The sequence below is a fragment of the Montipora capricornis genome, chromosome 2, assembly GCF_036669925.1.
Source record: "Montipora capricornis isolate CH-2021 chromosome 2, ASM3666992v2, whole genome shotgun sequence".
NCBI classification, from domain to species: Eukaryota; Metazoa; Cnidaria; class Anthozoa; order Scleractinia; family Acroporidae; genus Montipora; species Montipora capricornis.
This window is the reverse complement of record NC_090884.1, coordinates 39,286,531-39,294,030: the sequence shown is the minus strand read 5'-3', so window position 1 is coordinate 39,294,030 and position 7,500 is coordinate 39,286,531. Positions and strand designations below refer to the sequence as shown.

The following is a 7,500-nucleotide window of genomic DNA, read 5'->3' as shown; positions in this document are numbered from 1 at the left end:
TCCAGCTGCTGTGGTGCAGTTCAAAGAGTACTTACAGACCAACAAGAAATTGTGGGAAAATGTAAAGGATCATCATGGATGCTCCATTCTGCATCATGCAGTACAAAATGGTAATCATTCCCTGGTGGACACTCTTGTTGTCAATCTGAATATCAAAGAGATGTGTTGAGCAACTCCCCTTACACTTGCCGTTATCAAAGGAGTTGAAGAAATGGTCAAACTATTACTTATGAACTTTGCCATTTGTGATGACAAATATTTTACCTCAATCCCAGGCCCAAGAAAATTGCTGAAAAACTTGGATTTGAAACAATCCGAACTTTGATTGAAAACTGTTTGGCCAAGGAATCTGAAAAGGACATTGCAGTCTGGGAAGCAGTCGAGTTTGGGTCAACAGACCATTGTTGGTGCTGGGACATCAACTAATCCAGACAGTATTACTACAGCAGATAACTTGTCCGGAAAGCAAACCAGAGGCAAAACGTCGGTAGTTGGTGCCAAGGGTACCAACAAGATTACAAGATGTGTGAAAGAGAAATCATCCTCAGCCTATGGATGGGCTAATGAGGTTCCTGGAGATATGCATGCAAGAGGTAACATACGTATGCAAGTATGTTTTGAACACCATTGCCTGTTCCTTTATCAGACAAATAAGGCACTTTAAATTCTAATACTTTAATGGTCACATTTTTCACTGAAAAAATGCTGAGAAAATGGGAAAATGACATGAAAGTTGTTAGCCACTTGGTTTCACTTGTCTGCTCTAACTAAAGCCACCAAGAGAATAAAATTGACGAAAAACAACATAGACTGTATGATCAGATTGGACATAAACATTATTTTTCTGCAGCATTATTGAACCAAGCAAGCTGCACACTACAGCATATATATTGAAAAACTGTACAGTGAAGCTTTTTTCACGACTGACTCAAATTAGTCTCTGTGCAGGAAACAAAATATATAATAACACAGTGTTGCTATTGAATAAGTGGGGTGCTTCAAGGAGGGTATAAGTATCAAATATGACCATATTTAAAACTGGCTAAGTTGGTTATGAGACATTTTCTAAAATATTTGTACATGTTCTCTATGAAGTGTGTAAAAAGGCTATGGGGCCAGGAGGGTTCATAGGTGTGGCACAGCAGGTAATGCAGCGCAACAAGGTAACAGATGATGCATTTGGGGGAAAAAGTTCCAACAGCAAAACCTAAACCATATTGATGAAGCTGCGAGGGATGTAGCCATGGCATATGGTCTTGCTGCTGTTCAAGAGTTCAAGGCAAGTGCTCACTTTCCTTCAAATGTTGATGTTGATGCTCACCATGAGGAGAATGGCAATCATCAAGATCTTCTCCTATGCTCATTCAAGGAATGGATCAAAGTTCAAAGCAGTCGCCTGCCGTTTAGGTACCACAGCCAGCTGATTACCCTCTTTGCACCTCTGAGGGATTTGTATCTGTCCAGTGTGAAGTTTGCTGATGGTGTTGGCCGAGAAGCAGTTTGGATGGTTATGTTACCACTGTTTGCACAGTTGCAGAAACGCAACTACTGGACTGAGGCATTTGTACATGTCATTTGTGCATGGCCTCTAGCAACCGGCAAGATACTTCAAAATAATTGTTCTGTGAGTGTGAAAGGCAGGGATGGGCAAAACATTGCTTTGGATGAATGGGTGAGTGTGAACATACTAAAACTCTTAACAGTTAACCTGGAAGCTCAGGAGCTGTAAGAAGTGTATTTGGAGGACGGGATCATTTTAATGTTCATCCTTCTTCCCATCACACTGAACAAGATCCATTTCCAGATCAGCTCCAGGGCGTGTGGTTTTGCTTACAAATAAGTTCTTTGACCCTCCTGAAGACCAAAATTTTGTCCCACAGCTGACAAACAAAGGTGAAGAAAAAGGCAAGGTATCAACAACGCTTGTTGATGTCTACAAGCAAGGGAAAGTCAAAGCTACCCAGAATTTTGGACAAAAACTATTTAGTGCTTTCAAGGTTCTTTCTGATGTTGACATAGCGAGAGACAGGGCTGAAGAGCAAGAAGAGTGCTGAGTGATTTGCTGCCATGAAATTTTAAATCCGAGGGGGGTAACATTCTAGTTATTTTGTTATATTGCAGACATGGGTCATAGTTTGTTTCTTTCATTAGTACTATTTCCAAAGGAATTCAGTTGTTCAATTTCTATAATTAAATATTTCCTTTTAAAATGGAAATGTAGTTTGATGAAAATAGTTACACAGTTTTTTTTTCTCTACACATCAATAATTACAGATGAATACAGTTCTTAGATTTGTAAACTTCAACATGAAAATGAAGTTCTAATAGAGAACAGAAGTTGATTGATAAAATAATTTTTAACAAGGCAATTGTCCATGAATTTGAACTCATTGTAGCCCAGTGCGTAATAAATTCTACTGTTTATAAAAATAGAAACAAAGTTCTTTGTCAACCAGTTTAGAAGCATTATTTCCCTTGACAAGATAAGGTGATTTGCTGGGCGAAGCTGCTCGGCTAAGATATTGTCCGTGATTAAGAATTGAACAAATTTGAGAAACTGTTTCTCACTAAATTTGTCTTTTCCCATGCCATGCTCTCTTACATTTAGAAATCCCTTACTTAAGACAGTGTTCGCCTTTGATCCACGAAAAGTTAAAACTAAAAACTTTATTGTCACTTTAGGGTTTACTTGCTGCATTGATTCCAAACAACTTACAACCTTAATGGCATCTTCACTGTGGTCAGCAGGGTGCACATTTTTGTCTCCAGAACAGATGTCACAGGACCGGTTGCAGATATTGCCAGAAGTGTCTTCTCCGTCAAAATAGCCAACTATTTGTTGTCTACGGCACACAAGGCTGATGCAGTATTTAACAATGTCGTTAAGTCCATTAAGACAAATTAGTTTTCGGTCATTGTCAGGAAGGGATGAAATGTTAAGTAGGTGCTTTGTTCTGTCCTCAAAACGGAAAAAGATGTAGCAGTGTGCATCATGGCCATCTCTACCCGCCCGTCCAGATTCCTGCACATAACTTTCTAAATCTTTTGGAGCACTGTGGTGGATGACAAATGTTACATCTGGCTTGTCAATACCCATTCCAAAAGCCACAGCAGCACACATGACATGTGCCCCTCCAGATTTCCAGCTTTCCACACTTTGCTGTTTGGCACAGACATCCATACCCGCATGGAAGACAGCATTTACACCAGCAGTCTTCAATCGATAAATGACATCAACAGTGTCACTCCTTTCGGCGCAGTAGACAATAACACACTGCACTGGGTATTCTTTCTGTATAAGTTCAACTAAGGCATCCTTCCCATCAGATTTCTTGTCTAAAACATGATATAGGAGATTAGGGCGATTTGATGTTTGCAGAAAGACCTTAGCATCTGATAGCAGTTTTAAATTACTGACAATGACCTCCTGTGTCCGTCTTGTAGCAGTTCCTGTCATGGCCAAAATTGGGCATCTGAATTCTCTAAGTCTCCATAACTCAGAGTAACTGGGGCGAAAATGAAAGCCCCAAGTGTCAATGCAGTGGGCTTCATCAACTACGAAAAAATTGATTAGATGGTCAGATGCCAGTTTCTGGATTAAATCAAATACAGAACCAGACAGCACTGTTTCAGGTGTAGCAAACCAAAAAATTGTATTCAGGCGGTTTAGAATGAAGTCTGTGTATGATACTTTCCCTTTCAGTTTCATCCGTATCCGACATCAGATAGCACACATTAAGTCCTCTTGACTGCATCCGTTCCACTTGGTCAAGTAGCAATGACAATAAAGGGAATATCACAACAGTGATTTTCGCTTCCATTAGTGCAGAAACCGCATTACAAACAGTTTTGCCACCACCAGTCGGCATGATCAGAACAGTGTTTTGGCCACTGACAATACTCTCAATTGCTTAAGGTGAAAGATACCTCGCACAATATCCAGTGGCCTATTTCAAGTCTTGCACATTTCTTGGTCTTGTACTTCAGTAATAACTGGCATGGTCATATCTTGTAGAGAACTCACTGTAAGGTCCTGCAAGACAAAGGGACTCCTTAAAAACAACAATGTTTAACCAGAATCGACAAAAAAAGAATGTGTAGTTCAGAAAATATCCATACCAAAATATGAAAATATCCAATTAAGCTTCATACATTTCTAACATTTTTTTTTGGTCTGACAGAACCCCCACCCTCCAGGAAATTCCAATCCCTTCTGGGGGGTGGGGGGGAATATGGATTTTTTGTGGAATTGCACAATGAGAAAAAAGGGAAAACTAAGCAAGGATAGTAATGTCAAGGGTTTTGTTTCTATGCATGCCAATACAAAATGTTCCATTTCTGAAACCAAACATTAAGGAGTTCAGTTTGTTAAGGTGCATAGGTAGCCACAGAAATTGAAACCTACCCTTTTAACGAGGATAGCTTCTGTGACTATCGCAGTAATAGACCTGTCGGAAACAATTATTTGGGAAAACCACGCATTGAAATGTACTGACAATTCTGGCTGGTTCACTTCTATTAACTCTGGTCGAGCACCATCACTATATCCTTGAAGCTGGCCAAAATGCATTAGCATTACTCCTGCAAGCTTGGTGCACTCTCTGGCATCTTTTCCTGCCAACTCTAAAACTCAACAGCCTTCGTATCTGGTAGCAATTATGAAAAGTTGGTATTCACTCCCCTAAGAAACAAGAGCTAAAATCACTCATCTCTTATCGTCTTTTCATCTTCAAGTAGTGAGAGGTAAATAATAAGTGCTAGGAAGTTGCATTTTTCTCATAAACAATGTTGAGAGAAAATGGTGCCGACTATATTTGAATTTTGCGGGGCTAAAGTATAGGTTACAGGTCACAGGTAAAAAAATACATGTGACTATTATCATATTTATGACCTGTGACCTGTACTTTGCCCCCCCCCCCCGATTTGAATTTATATATATGCAATATAATGAATACAAAAGAAATGCTACATAACAAACCTGACAGAAAATGGTGCCCAATATATTCGAATTCGATGGGGCTAAAGTATAGGTTACAGGTCACAGGTAAAAAAAATACTTGACTATTATCATATTAATGACCTGTGACCTATAACCTGTGACCTGCACTTTAGCCCCGCCGATTTGAATTCATAAATATTCACTTGGAGTGTAAAATAAATGCAATATAATGAAAACAAAAGAAATGCTACATAACAAACCTGACAGAAAATGGTGCCCAACTAACTTTGAATTCGGCGGGGCTTAAGTATAGGTTACAGGTCACAGGTAAAAAAATACTTGTGACTATTATCATATTTATGACCTGTGACCTGTACTTTAGCCCTGCTGACTTGAATCCATAAATATTCATTGAGAATTGGAGTGTAAAATATATACAATATAAAAAAACAAAAGAAATGCTACATAACAAACCTGAAGAAGGCATTCTTCAGTAAGCCTTTCTACGTGCTGTTTTGTTTCTTGCCCGTACTTCTCCTTCTCGAAGACCCCCACGTGTTAAGCCAGCCCTTTCTCTTTGAAAAAACACTTTCCCAGCTTCTCCTTTACAGGATACCTGAGGGCAAGGCAGTTTCCTATTAATATAAGCACAATGGAACGGTCTACTTTCGAAATTTTCTGTTTGGATAGAATCCGCCATTGATCCATCCGCCATCTTGAAAACAGGATCTACCAGTCGTCTCTCACCTTTTCACCTTCCCATCATTACCCGCTCCCGTCTGTGCATCCCTCATTAATAATCCCTTCAGAGACAGAGAGACGACCCTTAATTCATTAGTCTCCCCAGTTGACTCTCGCTCCCTTCAGAGACCGAAAGACGACTGGGGACCAGTCAGGGCCACCCTCAAAACACAATGTCACTCATCTATTTTTGTACCCAACATTTCACAGGGAAAGGAAGAAGCTGCAGCACTGCTTGTTTCAGAGGTAAGGGAAGTATGCTACTTAAAAACCAATAATCATCCTCATCACTCATGGGCGTCACAGAGTTCATGGAAATGACTCCCATACAGGAGTCATAAATTCATGGTCATCAAAACAAATTTTAAAACTGTTAAAACTATAAGTACTATAAAAAATACTAAAATAAGTGGAAGTTTAAATTCAAAAAAAAAAACTGATTAAAATTTAGGTAAAATTAGAGGAAGGGCCTTCCAAATATATATTTATATCATACATGCACATCAAATTTTGACGAAATAACCACTTTCATGAATTACATGTCTGACCTAAAACTGCCATCCGTTATAAGACACAGAAAATTTGGGCAATTAAAATTTGCCTGATTTCCCATGGACAGTAAGAAGCCACATTAAGTCCTGGTTCCCTTTTTGCCCAACTTATGCAGCAAGGTAAGTAAACACCATGCAGCCCACAAGAGGAAGCCTTGTCATCTAATGCAAAGTCATCCAATATACCTCAAAACCAGAGAAGTACAAGTTTACACAGCATGAGTTTTTCAACTTGGAGATGCCAAATGAGTATGCAACCATACTGTTTATAGTTACATTTAATAAAAAATACTAATGAAAATTATCATTTATAGGCTCTCTGGAGCCGCGACACTTGACTCTTTCCCCTGGCGACGTGGTTCTTTGTGAGCCACGATACTTGGGAAACAATGCACTGACTTGTTCCCTCGGCGACGAGGTTCTTTGTGAGCCACGACACTTGGGAAAGACTGAATTGACTATTCTCCTTGTCGAAGAGGTTCTTCATGAGCTGCTGCACTTGGGACAGACTGATTGATATGACTGGTTCCCACAGATGAGAACCATCTACACTGTATGAGAATTATTGAAAAGATTTGTCTCATGTAGGGAAAAACTACTCCTTAGCATTGACAACAGAAATAATACCGTCTGTCTAAGCTCCCTTAAGAGAGAGATATTTAAAGTAGGAACCTTAATTGAATGGATGAATTAGGAATACTGGTGTAGCTGATCCCTGAAATCAAACTGTCATTTTGAATAGGTAGTGCTCAATGCTGTAACATGAATACTAACCCTCACACTAACAACAGCAGGGCTAATCAATTCAAATTATGACTTTTGTCGGTTTTTGGTTTCAAGCTATTGTTGATAGTGAATTGAATGCGCATTTGAATTTGAATTTGACAGTCTTTCGTTGGATTTTCTTAAGCCAAACTATTTGGTTAATAAACTTTTTTAATGATCTATGAAGATTACCAGCGATAAAGTCGACTTTTTGAGGTGCAATTCAGAAAAAATAGCAAAAAATTGTCGTATCAGCCTTTTGATTGGCTAATATTATATTATGTAGCTGCTGTGCACCTACAGCAGGAGTAAAATTTGTAAACTTGGTGGCCGACTGGTGTGTAGTTTTCGAAGTTCTTGATCTTTTATTGCTTAATTTTTTCCACAAAATACTTCAGAAGATCTCAAAAAGTTTTAAAAGTGCTGAAGCAAGGAATGGAAGGTAAAGATTTCTTTTATCTGAAAAATATTTTGCTATTTGTGTGACTTTTTTTTCAGGATTGG

The 7,500-nt window shown here is 38.9% G+C and overlaps 1 pseudogene; it reads right to left on the bottom strand.

Moving 5' to 3' along the window:
• Positions 1 to 2,302: 2,302 nt before the first annotated feature.
• LOC138037273 (recQ-like DNA helicase blm-1) overlaps positions 2,303 to 7,500 on the bottom strand; it is a 5,569-nt pseudogene continuing 371 nt past the window's right edge.